Source organism: Physeter macrocephalus, chromosome 2 (assembly GCF_002837175.3).
Source record: "Physeter macrocephalus isolate SW-GA chromosome 2, ASM283717v5, whole genome shotgun sequence".
NCBI lineage: Eukaryota > Metazoa > Chordata > Mammalia > Artiodactyla > Physeteridae > Physeter > Physeter macrocephalus.
In genome coordinates this window covers 44,071,409-44,087,141 of record NC_041215.1, presented here as the reverse complement: position 1 = coordinate 44,087,141, position 15,733 = coordinate 44,071,409, and positions in this window count along the sequence as shown.

The window sequence follows — 15,733 nt, the reverse complement described above, 5'->3', positions numbered from 1 at the left end:
AAACCTTAACCCAAAACTTCCCCAAAAGGAAGTCTATTTGTTGATCTGAAAATAACCAATCCCCGTGAGAAATGCCTCTCATTGTATGTCCACCTCCACCTCCCACCATACACACAGGCACGAAGAATGATCATGGAGACTAGAGAAGTCAAAAACAGCCCTCCGTATGGATAAACAACAAGCACAGAGATCTAGATTCAATATCCTGTGATAAACTGTAATGGAAAAGAATATTAAAAAGCAAGGTATAGGGCTTCCCTGGTGGCACAGTGGTTGAGAGTCCGCCTGCCGAGGCAGGGGACACAGGTTCGTGTCCCGGTCCGGGAAGATCCCACACGCCACGGAGCGGCTGGGCCCATGAGCCATGGCCACTGGGCCTGAGCGTCCAGAACCTGTGCTCTGCAATGGGAGAGGCCACAACAGTGAGAGGCCCGCATACCGGAGAAAAACAAAACAAAACAAAAAAACACAATGTATATATAGGTATGACTGAATCACTTTGCTGTATAGCAGTAATGAACACAGCATTGTAAATCAACTATACTTCAATTAAAAAAATTTTTAATTTTGAACTGAATGGAAACTGAAAAAGAGAAAAGAATGAAATATGTAGCATAGTAAAAATATTGACTGCCACATAAATAAATAAAGATTTTAAAATATCCCCCTCTGAGGGTCAAGTGTGTTGACCCTGGCCTTAACCTGACCTCTAACAGGGGACCCAAGTGCCCACCACACCTCACACACACAGGAAAAAGGAGATTTCAGCTCTTCTTGGCAAACACTCTGGATCTTCCTGCTACCTTTTCTCCTCATCTCTCACACTGTCACACTTGTGACATTTGACACCCTCTTGGATGTAATATGTTCTTCTTCCCTCCAATTTTCTTAGCTCTTTGTGACCAACTTACTTCTCAATCCCTGGCTCTGAGGAACTTTCCCAGCATGAACTCCCCGCCTGACATCCCATGTGATTGGCCAAGGCCTGGAAAGTAAGGCTTACAGTATAACCGAGAAAAAGGAGTATATCAAGTAGACGCATAATCCAATAGGGGAGACATGGTTAGATCTGAGAGTCTTTCACATGACACCAACACCAAAAGCCATGGTAGAATTTTGAGTTTAAAAATTTTGGCTTTGGAGTCAGAAGGTCTGAGTTCAAATGATGACTTACTACGTACCAGGTGCAAAAGTATGATAGGCAAGTTACTAACCTCCTTACCCCTTACTTCCTCAACTGTGACACGTGACAATACCCCCTTCATGCTAGGATTAAAAGTGGGATAAAATATAAAAAGCATTTAGTATAGTGTCTTCCCCATAGTTAGTGACTAGATAATGACAGGAACAATTACCAGTATTATTACCTTATCAATATATTTATCATTATCATTATTACCCACTTAATTATCAGGACTTCTTGAAAACTGATTAGAGTTAGCAATCTAAAGAGATGGAAGAAAGCCAAGATCTGTGTCCCTCTAAGAATAAAATCTGCCCTCTTGACTCAGGAGCCCCCCAGCTTCCAGGCCACAGTTGCTACCCAGAGAAATGATTAGACTTAAGTGACTATTTATTTTGCCACTTTTTTCCTGTTCTCCTCTTAAATGCTTCTGGAAATAGATGTTTATTTAATCAGCCAGCCAAGGGAAATTTCCCTTTATAACTCTCATGGAACTGAGGAATATAAAGAATGTGATCACTTATAAAACCAGGTGAAATGGCTCATTTTCCTGTAATTTTCACCACATGCTTAAGGCGATAGTTTCATGAACACAGCAAAGAGGATAAACAGAAGGACGATTTGCTATTTTCTCAAACAGGTTTTTGCAGTGACATTTTGCAACAAGATAGAAATTATTTCTCAAGGAAAAAAAATTCTCATCTTCACACACAAACAAAAGAAAGAAAACCTCCACAAAAGTGACATTTTCCTTCCCTAGAAAGTGTCTTTCCTTCTATGAGACCTGCCTTTCACCTCTGCAGTCAGCTCCAGGTGTCAATAGAAAATGCTTTGGTGTCTCTCCCTCCTGCAAACCATGAATCATTTCCAATCCCTGCAGAAATGAGAATTAACATCCTGAGTTTATGAGCTTGGCATTCATCTACAAAAACCAGGCCTCACATTCGAATATAAATATTTCTGGACAAAAAACAAGGCTTAGAAAAAAGAATCCCAAACTTCTCACGTGCTATTCCTCTCCACGCCTCTTCCTCAACCTTTAAAAACATGCACACACACAGTTTAAGACCTTTTGTACTGGTTCGAAAAGCTACTGGCATCATAGAAAACACCAAACAAAGTAATTTGCTCCAACAAAGCCCTTCAAATGACTAGCCAGAGCAATTCACAACTGTACCTTTTGTCCTTCCATTTTAATAGCCATGGCAGGGGTGTGTAGGGGCCATAAGTAATTACTTGAGGGGTGAGCGCCACTGGAGAGATAAAGCAGGGGTCATTCCAAATACAGATTTCACACCACTTCAATGACATCCGTAGCCTCCAAATGAAAATGAATCTTCTTTGGCCTTTATGGCCAGTTAGTGGGCCTCCCATTCTTCGTGTGGTGTGGAGGACACCCATATTTTTCCAACTTAGTGAGTGTGAATGAGGCACAAACCATGATAAAGACAAACACTCTCAAAATACATACTTACCAAGCCTGGACTCCTACTGCAGGGATTGATTACAGGGGTAAGCTGCCCAGGTTTGCTCCCCAATCGCATTTAAAACTACAAAATGGCTAGCACCTTTCACTGCCTTCTTCATGAACAGCTTACCAAGAAGGCCAGTGGCTAATTGGCCTTGAGGACTCCCCTTGTCTTGCCCCTTAAAGTACTTAGTGATATCTTCAGGGAAGCCTGTGCCTTTCCTCTGGGAGCCAGGCCAATCTGGCAGAAGGATGGTTACTGGAGAAATCAACACGAGCATATTTTTTCATAAGCTGGTCAATTACATATTCTTACTGTTAATCTCACCTTGTGTCAAGCAAATGATTCATCTAAAACTAGGACTGTCAGATAAAAGACAGCACACACCCAGTTAAATTTGAATCTCAGATAAAACAAATATTTAGTATAAGAAGACCCATTGGGGGTATATTTATTCTTAAAAATATGTGATTATCTGAAATTCAAACTTGACTGGGTGCCCTGTATTTTTACTTGCTAAATTTGGCAATCCTACTTGGAATCCCCTTGTAGCAGACTAAATTATTGTTCAAAGATATTCATGCCTCATCTTCAATGTGGGAGTTTAAATTCTCACTCCATCAAAATTTATCTATCTTAACCATGTAACTTGCTTCGGCTTCATGGTGGGTAGAGTGTGCTTCTTACCTTGAATTGGGTTTGGCTATGTAAATTACCCTGATGAATGAGATGTTAGCAGATGTGACACAAGCAGAGGCTTGAACTGGGTTTGTGTAGTTGGGCTTGATTTCTTGTACTTCTCCCATTACCATGTGCCAGGGAGCAGTTCAGGCCCCAAAATGAACACGTGCGGAACAGCCCTGAGCCCAGGCATCTTTGAGGAGTGAAGCACCATCAAATTCAGTGCTTGATGCAGAGCTACTCAGCCAAGCCCAGCCTAGATCAGCCAACTCCCAGCCAACCTGTAGTGTTGTTTCAGACACTGAATTTGGGGGTTGTTTGTTATGCAGCAGTAACGTAGCATTTGCTAACTATGACACCACTAAAACTGGTGTTAAACATAGGAAAAAAATCTTTGTTTCCTTAAACAGCTTCTTAAAATAGCCAAAGCTTCCCTTCGGTCTTCAATTGCTGTAGGTGTGGTAATCACAAAACGTTAAAGGATCTCTGCCAGGGCCCCTCTGGCAAAACACTGTGCCAAGGGTCAGAACAAGTAGGTTAAAATCCCATCTCTGCTATTTGCAAACTGTCTCATTGTGGGTAAAGAGATGAACCTCTGAGTATGTTAGCCTACCTGTGATATGGGGGTAATTTCTATCCATCTGCTTACTAAAGTTAAAGTGAGTAACCAATGAGCCAATGTGTCAAAAGTGCTGTGGTAAATTGTAAAATTCTGAATGAGTATGTATGAAGCATTTAGAAACGTGTCTTGCATACAGTAAGTGCGGTATGTGTGCGTTTGCTAAATAAACAAGTCTGTACATACAGAAATGCATAGCTATCTCCACCAGAACAATCTTATCTACTCAACATTTTTAAGCACGTGCACTGTGCTAAGCATGGTAGATGATTATAGAGTAAGGAGGGTGTTAAGGCAACTGAGAGGAAGGTTTCCTAACCCAGACGGGCAGGTCAGGAAAAGCTTCACAGAAGAAGAAGATGTGGGATATTATTATTACATGCCACATTAAGTTAGTGATCTTTCTCCCTCACATGCACAGATGCCGGCTGCACAAACGATGTCATGGAATTTCCTTCGTAGGTTCTGAGACGTGGTCATTTAGACAATGACAGCAACAGCCCCTCCCTCGTCCCACTGTAGATAGTTATATTTTCCCAGCGTAAATATAAATGGGTGGTATGGAGAAGAGGAAAGGAGCGAGAAAAAGCCACAAAAGTCCGTCAGAAACTCTATATATAAACTTCTGACTGAAGCTGTCATTTTCAAGAAAGCTGGATTAACTTGTTTTGTTTGGCTTCGTTTTTGGTGGCATGAAACCCATTTTTCATGCAAAGGATGTGAACTTTTCAATTTATATTGTCTTTGATAAAGCTAAATGCAGGCTTTTATCTACCAAGGAAAAGAATCATTAATAAATTTTTCAGTCAAAATCTATTTATATAGCTATTGTCATTTTAAGCAGGGCTCCGGGCTTCATGACAGATACCAGAACTGCATTTCAAGGTGTGACCCAAGATATGTGAAATTCAAACATGTGGAAATTCAAGAATGACTAACATCACTAATGGCCTTAATGAAGACAGAATATCCAAAAAAAAAAAGGGAAGGAAGGAAGGGAGCGATTTTTTTTTCGACAATTTTAAATACAGTTTTATTTAAGACATTGCATTTTCCACTTACTATACAGTGCTTGTAAAGTGCAATGTTATTTCCTTTCCCTGTGCACACATTCCATGTCCAAGTATCAAGAATGCCCAGTTTACTACAGCAGCTCAACTTTAAAACTGCCATGGAATTTGCTACAAATTTGGGTCCTTCAATGTTGTGTGGAACAATGCTATATCTATGCTAGGATGGCTTAATCAGCCTCTTCAATGGTGGGCTCAGAGGAGGCGCCACCAGATGGAAGAGCCCCACCACGAGGAAAGCCCCCGGGCACACCTCCTGGCACGCCTCCTGCGCTCTGGTACAGCTTGGCAATGATGGGGCTGCAGACTTTTTCCAGCTCCTTCAGCTGATGTTCAGATTCTTCCTTCTCTGCAGTCTGGCTCTTATCAAGCCAGTTGATTATTTCATTACACTTACCAAGAATTTTCTTTTTATCCTCATCATTAGTCTTGCCTATTATTTGATAACAGTTGTACAGAAAAATCAATAAACATTTATTGAGAACCTATATAAATTTAATGCTGGACACTTAAATCTAAATAAATTATGTTTCTCACTTAAATAAGAAAATATGTTAATAAAATGTTTCCTCCTTAAGGAGCTCACAGTCCCATGTAGGAAACAGACAGGCAGATGGACAAGATACAGGAACAGAAACTCGATAGAAACAGGGAAATTATGATACAGTAAGAATAATAGGCTATGGAGACACAGAGGACAGAGTAGTATAGAACTTAACAGAAGGATTTTACGGAGAACATTCAATCAGGTACAACACCGGGATCTTATGGCGAAAGCTGTTAGTGATTCAGCTAATAACATTATACCCTTCCCTTCCTAACAGAACCCTCCCCTGTTTAAGTAGCAAGCAGATTTCTGAGAAGACAGCTCTAGACCAAGGGAACGAGTCAAGTTTGTTCTGACCAGTCATGGCCATCCCGTTTCCCTTTGCCTGTGACTGTTTAGGAGCAACCACGTGACCCGTTTCTAGACAATCAGCCGTAAGACGAAACCTACTGGGCAGCTTCTGGGAAAATTCCTACCTGATTAATAAAATAGAAGAGGGCTCAAGAAAAAAAAGCCCTTGATCCACCACTTCTGTCTTTCTGCATCGGCATGTTGTCCTTCTACATAATATCCTACATCTTTTCCTTCCTAACAGAACCTAACCTGGCGGTTATAGCTGCTGCAACTCACATAACCATAAAAAGGAGACATCACTAGCCCTCTGAGGTTGGCAGAGGAAAAAGATGAGGACAAAAGATGGTCAAACCGCAGAGCCAATCCTGGAACCACCATCTCTAAACTTCCTGTTAAGTGAGATGAAAAATTCCCTCTATCAGTATCCTGTTGCTTGCACTTGAAAAATTCAAACTCAGAGTGCAGAGATGAATGAGACTCTGTCCCTGACATCATAGACTCACTGTCTAGTCAAGGAGCTTACAGTCTAGGGACATTTGGTCTGGGTCTTGAGGTATGAGTAGGAACTTTTCAGACAGACTAATAAGGGGAGGAGGCATGGTAATCCAGGGAAATGCACAGAGCAGAAAAGATAAATAGGTGGCACATCATGAAGGGCTCAGGCCATACTAGGTGTTCAGGCTTTATCTTCCAGGCAATAAAAAGCCAGGATTTAAGCAGAGGTTAATTTAATAGAACTCACTCTGCCTGTAGTGTAAAAGCTGGATGGGAAAGAAGGAAGGCCAGAGAAAAGACACCAGTTAGTAGGCTGCCTAGTGGGGGTGAATTTAACACCTCCCTTGCCCAGGCCTTTTTGCTTTGCGGTGAGGTAAAGCTTAACTTTCCACACAGGTTAACCCAACTTCCTCTGACTTGGCCTGTCACTTTTCCTGCCCTCAGTGATCCTCCACTGATATTAAGCAGTATTTGTCATTTAAATTCTTCTCTCAGCAAGTAATTTACTTGGCTTTAGCATCAAGATCAGAACTCTAAGAAATTTGCCCTGCTTGGATGAATGACATAAACAAACAAAAAAAATCAAAACCAACCAAAAAACAAAAAATAGGAACAATTCAAGGCTGAACTCTGTTTCTCCAGGGAAGCAAGGAAGCTTAGCAAAAAGAACACAGAACATGGACACAAAATCCAGAAGCTCTGCTGCTTATGAGCTTGGCAACTTAGATGAGTCATTGATGTCTCTCATCATCATTAGCTGCCCTGCCTGTGTAACTTAAAGGTTAGATAAGATAACCCTCCAGCATTTGAAAATTTCAGATTCTAAGATTCTAAGATGGGAATACTAATATTCATGAAAGCCTACTCTAGGTCACGTACTCTACTAAGCCGTTTACACATTTTATTTCATTTGATCCTACTACCAACCCTATGTGCGATATTATACCCGTTGTTCAGATGAGCAAACTGAAATCCACTGATACTGATGATCTATCACAACAAGAAGTAGCAGAACCAAGATCAGAACCCAGGCCCAACTGACCTCAAAACCAACGTCTGTGTTTTTAGTAACTTTTCTTCCATGATATTCTAAACGTACATGATTAGTGTAGAAATTTTGGAAATACACAATTAATGTAAAGAATCATACTGTGTTGTCTTAAATCTGTAATGAGAATTGTGAGATTATGCTGGTTTTTATTTTCCTCTTTATGTCTACACAAAAACATTTCATATTTTCTTTTTTTTACTGTATGCAAATATTCTTTCATAGTTGACATCTAACACTTCATACAGCTTTGAACCATGTTTTGTTTACTAAATATCCTTCTGAGCATCTGCTCTGTTATTAAAATTCTTCAAAAATATTTTGTGGCTGCACCACATTTTTTAAACTACTCCCCTATTACTAGATATTTAGGATAGATTTTCATGGGGTTTCTTTTTTAATATAAATAACACTTTGTCAAACATCTTTTGGATTTTGAGAAAATGATTTGCAAAATTTATATTTTCCACGGTCCTGTTATATATTATCAATATGCTTTGCCATTTTAAAAAGTTTAAGCAATTCACCCTCACAAGCACTCTATCAAAGTGTCTACTGCATGCAGTCCTCCTGACATTTTTTAAATCTTTAACCATTATAGTCAAAAGTATCTTCTATTATCTTTGATTCTTAAAGAGGTTAACCATGTTTTCTGTGTTTATTATTTTGATTTCCTCTCTGATGAATGGGCTGTCCACTTTTTTATTAAGATATCAGTGTTTTACTTATCAATGGGCTCCTTATACATCAGCATCTTCACCCTATTGTCTGTCGTGTACATCACCTGTACACCCAATGTAAGAATTTCTTGTTCTGCTTTTCCCACTGGTTCTATAGATCATAAATGTAAGGGTGTGAACCAGACAAGCAGGAGGCTGTGGCCTGAAAAATTGACACAAAAGATTTTTTAAAATTTAGTTAATCTGTCCAGGTCACTCCATTGGCCTGCACTATGGTGATCAGAGGCTGTGATGCAGGTGATTAAGTTTGAAGGTTAAGGATTCCAGGAATCTCCTGTTAGTACATCTCCTTGGCCCTGAGATGATCACACTGCCTGTGGGAGCTGATGATTCCAAGCAGTTTGCCAGCAAGAGCTTGACCACCTTCACAGCAGGGCCCTGACTATCTAGGTCACTGCTTTCTGCCCCTAGAGACTGGCCACAGCTGATGTGATGACAGTATTTCTCTCCATTCCATTTATGCAATAAAGTTCATTGACTTGCTCTCCTGTTTCTGTGAACCTTAACATTTTCCTTAATATCAGTGAGATAAGACCTGAATGCCATTCGTTCTTTCATCCATTCATTCAAACAAATATTCATTGAACATTTGTTATTTGCCAGGCACTGTGATTGGCAATGAAGATAAAATAGTAAGCAAAAACAAACACAATCCCTAACCTCGTGGATTCTCGTGAGAAGAAATGACATTAACCACATAATTAAGCAAATAAAGGTGGCTGGAGCAGTGTCCTGGTGAAGCATAGAAGACATGGTTGAAGAGGTACACCTGAGTGGACCAAACACAGCCTTGAACAAAAAGAAGCCACTGACTGTGGTAACCACATTTGGGCTTTGGAAAGGTCACTCTGCTTGTTGGATGGGGTAAAATGTGGGGTTGGGTGAAATTAACATTTCAGAGAGGCACAGGAGAACATTTGGAGCCTAAATCATGGTCTCAGAGAAGTGATGAGAGTAGCTCATACTACAGTAGACATAAAGATGGAGTTTCTTCATTTGCTCTTTTCTTCCTTCTATTCATCTGTTTTGTTGGACCAGGTCCCAAACACCATAATAGTACCACTGAGTAGGGAAAATGCACTAAGGGGAGGATAGGGACCTCCTATAAATACTATTTTAGCTATCACCTGAAGGACAAAACTGAATCTCAAGTGCCCTTTTTCCAGAGTGAACCTGGTGTTAAGAAGCCAGCTAGTCAATATATTAAGCCAATGAACTCCCACTCCATGTGGAGTTTTCTGACACCAAATACACCATTTCAACACCAAACAGTTCTCCAATTCTCTGACTCCAACTGGGTGTCCTACAGTTTATTTCTGACAGTAACTACCCAGAGTTAGTGCAGACCCCTCAAGCTGAGGGTTCAGTCCCACAAGACTTGCCTCTCTCCAGATACCATTTGCAAGTCTCAGGTTTCCAGGTTACTTGCACTTCTATCCAACTTGGCTACAAATTCAGGGCTTTTCACCACTCCTCCCTCAGACTTCATAATTTGCTAGAACAAGTCACATAGTATAAGGTGCTATGCTTATTACTACAGTTTACTATAAAGGCTACAAATGAAACCTAGATGAAGACGTACATAGTTTGAGGTCCAAAAGGGTCCTGAACACAGGAGCTTCCGTCCACGTGGAGCTGCGGTGCACCATCCTCCTGGTCAGTGAGTATGTTCTCCAACTGGAGGATCCCCAAACTCCATTGTTTAGGAGCTTTCATTTTGTAGGTAGAATTTATTAAAACATTGGTTAATGGTGATGGAACTCAACCTCAGCCCCCTCCCCTTCTCTGGACTTGGAATAAAGTAGGAGCTGAAGATTCTGACCCTCTAATCACATGGCTGGTTTTTCTGGTGACCAGCCCCCATGAGCTAACTATTTTAGCTCACCTTTCACTTGAGTCATCTTGTTGGCCTATGACAGACATTCTTATCCAGGAAATTCCAAGGGTTTTAAGGAGCTCTGTGCCAGGAACCAGTGACAAAGACCAAGTATTTATTTTTTTATTATGCCACACACTTCTTTTCCCAGTACATTTTAATCCCTCCCTATTTGTAAGGCAAAACATTAAAAGCAAGTCTTTCTTCCAGACAGAAAAGTAACATCATATTGGGAATTCATACAATAATTCTAAAATCTATTTGGGGTCTTTTAAAAAGAATTAATTTTTAAAAAGGTAATTGTTAAGTACCTACTGTGTGCCAGATACTGTTCCAGGAGCCGAGAATATAGCAAAGGCAAAGATGGACAAGATTTACACCCCAAGAGAATTTACACTTTACTGGGAAGATGGACATATGAACATATGTACAATGGACAGATACATTTCTATTCATATTTATAATCTCAGGTAGTGGTTAGTGCTGTGAAGAACATAGGTAGGACAACTGGATATAAGAGGACAGTGGGGAACTATTTTAGATAGAGCAGGGGTCAGAGGAAGTCTTTCTGAGGAGGAGGAGACTTTTGGCTGAACCTTAAACCTTGAGAGGGAGGAAGCCACACAAAGACTTTGGGAAAGAGAATTTTTAAAAAAGAGGAAGAGGGCTTCCCTGGTGGCGCAGTGGTTGAGAGTCCGCCTGCGTATGCAGGGCACACGGGTTCGTGCCCCGGTCCGGGAGGATCCCACATGCCGCGGAGCGGCTGGGCCCGTGAGCCATGGCCGCTGAGCCTGCGCGTCTGGAGCCTGTGCTCCGCAGTGGGAGGGGCCGCAGCGGTGAGAGGCCCGCGTACCGCAAAAAATAAATACATAAATAATTTAAAAAGAGGAAGAGAAAGTGCAAGAGATTTGTATTTGTCAGCTTGTGGTTATAGCTATAACAAACGGCCCATGGAACTGGATGGGTGTATTGTGTCAGGAGGGTAGACAGAGTATGTGGGGTAAAAAAGGTCAAAGGCTGATGGATTTGGGGAAGGAAATATGAGGACGGCAACCATCATTTTCAATGAAGAATAAGATATTTATCATCTGAGAGAGAGGCTTGTAGAAATGAGGCAGGAAGTGTATGTAGAGAAAAGTGTAAAAATCATATACTAAGAAAAGGGGCTGCACCAGGGAAGTGTGCCAGACTGTCCAGCAGAGCCTGGTGCCCATGTGAGATATGTGTCTATGAAGTGAGACCAGTCTACCCTGTTTGGAAATGTTCTCCAGCACTGCTCAGCCACTTGAGTGCAGGCACAGAGTAGGAGGGTATGGATTTCACTAGGCCAGGGTTTAATCAGATGAGTTTAAAGGGGGCAGCAGGCAAAGAAGGATGGGTGCTGTGTAATTAGGAATTTGGCCCATCAAAAGAGAGGTCAGCCTTTGTTCTGACATCTGAGAGCTAAACTCCAAACCCTCGGAATTTCCTCAATGATAGGAATGTCTTTTGTTATTCATGGTGGGCCCCTCAGACCACACCTAAGAGTTTATGGAAAGAAGATAGCTTAGGGTGGGACTGGTCACATCTGATAAGACTGGACAGGGGACTGGCCATTGCAGAAAAACCAAGTGTGTGTTTACAAAGCAGGGGCTTTGTGTCATATGCTATCAAATGACCTTGAGGCAGACTTTAACCACCTGGGCAGTCAATCAATCAATCATTTCTACATAATAAAGCTCCAACAAAAACTCTAAACTCCAAAGCTTTGATGAGCTTTCTGAGTTGGCAATACTCCATGGGTATTATCACATATCAATGCCGGACCTCTGTGTTTGGAGCCCTACCAGACTCTGCCCAATGAGTCTCTTCCTCCAGCTGATTTTATGATCCTTTCCTTGTAATAAACGTAACTATGAGCATAATAGCTTTCAGTGAGTTCTGTGAGTCTGTCCAGCAAATTTTCAAACCTGAGGATGGCTTTGGAGACCCCTCTGTTACAGGTTGAATTGTGTCCCCCCCCCAAATTCATATGTTGAATTCCTAACTCTCAGGACCTCAGAATGTGACATTATTTAGAAATTGGGTCATTGAAGATGTAATTAGTGAATTTAAGGTAAAGCCATACTGGAATGGGGTAGGCCTCTAATCCAATGACTGGTGTCCTTATAATGAGGAGAAATTTGGACACAGACACACACACAGGCAGAATGTCATATGAAGATAAAGGCAGAGATTGGAGTGATGCTTCTGCAAGCCAAGGAATGTCAAAGATGGCCAGCAAAACACTAGAAGCCAGGATAGAGGCATGGAACAGATTCCCCCTCACCGCGCTTACAAAGATTCTATCCTCCCAACACCTTGATCTTGGACTTCTAGCCTCCAGGACTGTGAAGACAATAAATATATGCTGTTTAAGCCACCCAGTCTGTGGTATTTTGTTACAGCAGCTCTAAGAAACATCCCCAAGTTGGTGACAAAAGTTTTGGGCAGACTTGGCAGTCCAGAGCATGAGGCCCTTAATGTCACAATTTGGCTGACTCCAGGGAGGTGTCCAGGCTAGATACAGAAGGATGTGATGACATGTGGAAACATGGATGGTGAGAAAATAGTAAGGACAACAGATTGAAGGTCTCAGTGTGGTTAAAGAATTACTGTACTTACTTGGGATATTCAAAGAGTGAGATGGAAACGTAGGGTTGGTGATCAGAGGGTAATCTCACAATCCCAATCTTACAAGAGAGATTTGGGAGGTGGTGCAGTTATTGGTATATTTACAAAGTGTAGCACGAGACCAGGGGAAAGTGAGGCTGAAGCGGAGGAGAAGAAGTCACCATCAGAGAAAAGGAACCAAGAGAACCAGAGTTGACTGATCACCTACAGAGATGCTGAAGTTCCCAATAATGATGACAGGAATAGTAGAGAAGAAGGGAGAGTCTTGGCATCATATTCTTCCATGAATAAGAGGGAACAACTCAGGTGTCCATAGGTGAAATCTAAAAGAAAGGCTATTGGGTCTGATGACAGGCTTTCGTGGAACCTGAGCAATGACTGAAGGAGGACTAAAAATGGCTTGAAAGTGTCAATGAGAAGGGATCAGGAATGATACCCACCCACCTCCAAGTCTTAGTACAAGGGAGGTCCTGCCTTGTACTGGATTATGAATTTATTCATAATTCATATACCTGTAGATTAGGGATCTGATACTCAGAGTATATACTGAGCATATACCCTCTAACCCTGTAGATTAGAGATAACCGAAGGGGTATTTTCAAAAAGTCCCTGTCTGTCCTAAGCATAAAAGTTATGTGGGGACTCCAGACTTCCAAGACATGAAAGAGAGAAAAAACAGCACACCTTAACACAGCTAGAACATTGAAGAGCTTGGATTTGAACTCTGTTCTCTGTGGCTCCAGATATGACACCTTTACAAACAGAAACAACTGCTGCCCTTCCTTGGGAAGAATTATACTTCCCCATCTCACTGACGTCAGGCTTTGGTCAAAAAGATGTGAGCAGAATTAATGTGCATCACTTCCCTGCAGAAGTTTTAGGTCCAGGGTGTCATCACGGTGCTCTCTTTTTCCTCTGCCGTAAGACCAGCAATGTTCTAGAGAAAGGCAGCTCCATCAGTCTAGGTCCCAGAGGAGGACCATCTGGAGCAGAGGCTCAGATAATTGCAAATGACATCCAGCATGAATGCAAAAATACAATAAATGTTGGTTCTTGAAAACCACAGAGACCTTGGAGTCACCTGTTATGGCTGCATAGCCTATCCTATCCTAACTGATACAGGGAGGAATCTAGGATTACCTGAGGTTCCAAGGTTGGGTACCTAGATAGGTGGAAATCCCACTCATTATAAGCCTGCAAATACAGGAGGAGAAAGCAATTTTCCCCAAAATGCTGTTTCGCCACCAGCCTGGGCTTCCTGATAACTATTTGCAACTTTTCCCCACAGCTTAGTCATTCTGTGAATGAACTTTGCAGTAGTAACTCTCCACGTTGGAAGTAGCCCTCAAATGGTACCCCTGACATTCTACCCCAGTAGCAATCTCCCTCCAGCTTTACTGGGGATGCCGGGGTGGGGGAGGGGATGGTAGGGGCATCTGTACATGCCCAGAGGTCACAGGAAAATGTCTTACTGCTCTCCAGAAAAATTTTCACAATGTTGACACAACAAAAAGGGACTTCCTAGCAGCTAGACAACACAATAAGTATATTCCCATGGCCTGGAACAAGTCATTTTAAGACACACATTGTTTAGACTACAAGCTCCTGACAACTTCGCTTGTTTCTATTACACTTTACTAGTTTATTCCTGCTTAAACAGCCAGAAAAATAATGGGAACAGAACAAAGCCTCATTTCACCTAGAGTTATATCCTCCTTCTTCAGTTTTTCCCAGCAACCATTTTCTTGTATCCTATGGCAAGAGTTTACTGAGATAACAGCCCAGAAGGTAGAACCCTCACGCGTGCATTTGTAACATCACGCCACATCCTTTCCTGAGTGTGACTGATAATGGCTCCTTCATTAAACTTATCTCCAGAACACAGGGAGGATGCACCTGTTAGTCACTAGCCTATCTGTTCAGTTCTTGCTCCTATCAGCCTTCCTTTATTTTGTTTCTTTATCAAAGGCCTGTTGGAGGAGTTGAACATCCAAGCCCAATGTGCAGCTGAGAACACTAAGTTACCCTTCCCTCTTTCAGATGCAGCTGCCACGCTGCGGTAGGAGGCTGAGGGGAAGGACCCGCTCTCAGAGTTCAGAGACTCCTCAGGAGTAAACCCCAAGGTGAGCTCTGTTCAGACTTTTACCATCACTGCCCTGTTTGACAGTAATGGTCCCTTAAGTGCTCCCAGTCTCCCGTCGCACCCCATCCAATTGATCCATCATCCACCATGCAGCAAGAGAGAGCGTTCTAAAATACAAATCAGATCACACCTCTGTCCTGCTTGGAATCCTTCTGCAGATGCCCATGAGGGAGAAAGTTAAGCACTCATTCTTTAGCACTTATACAAAGCCCCTCACCGTCTCTCCTCAGGCTAATTTTCTAGATTTTTCCTTCTGCGTGCTGCTCTCTTTGCACAGACTTTAAGCCTTTGCTACCTGGAAAACTCTTTTTGTATCTTTCAAATCCAAACCCTTCTCTGGAAGCTACTCCATGCATGCCACACCCCACCCCATCTCATATTCCCTCCCAACCTCAGTGGGGTAAAGGGCTGCCTCACCATGGTTCTATTACTGCACCCAGTTATAGTCTCACGACTTCTTATACGGTGTCATTTCCAACCAATTTTTATATTCACAAGAAAAAAGAACCATCTTATTCTAGCATGAGTGTAGTGTCCAACATATAAACAGGCTTCATTTCTGTTTACAAGCATTTATAGTGTGAAGTGGTAGGAATCAAAGATAAGAAAGTCTCAGTCCTTGCTGTAGGGAAACAGGCAGAATTGTAGGGCAAACAAGCATGTTCACAAATAACTGTATTATGTAATAAATAAAACTACATCACAAGAGGTCCATATATCTTTCTTAAAGGAAAAAGGTGAATGAACCAAAGAACAGTTAGGAGGAATTATGACCTTATCGCTGGCTTTGTTTGGAGATTAAAAATGGTTTAAAGGGGCTTCCCTGGTGGCGCAGTGGTTGCGCGTCCGCCTGCCG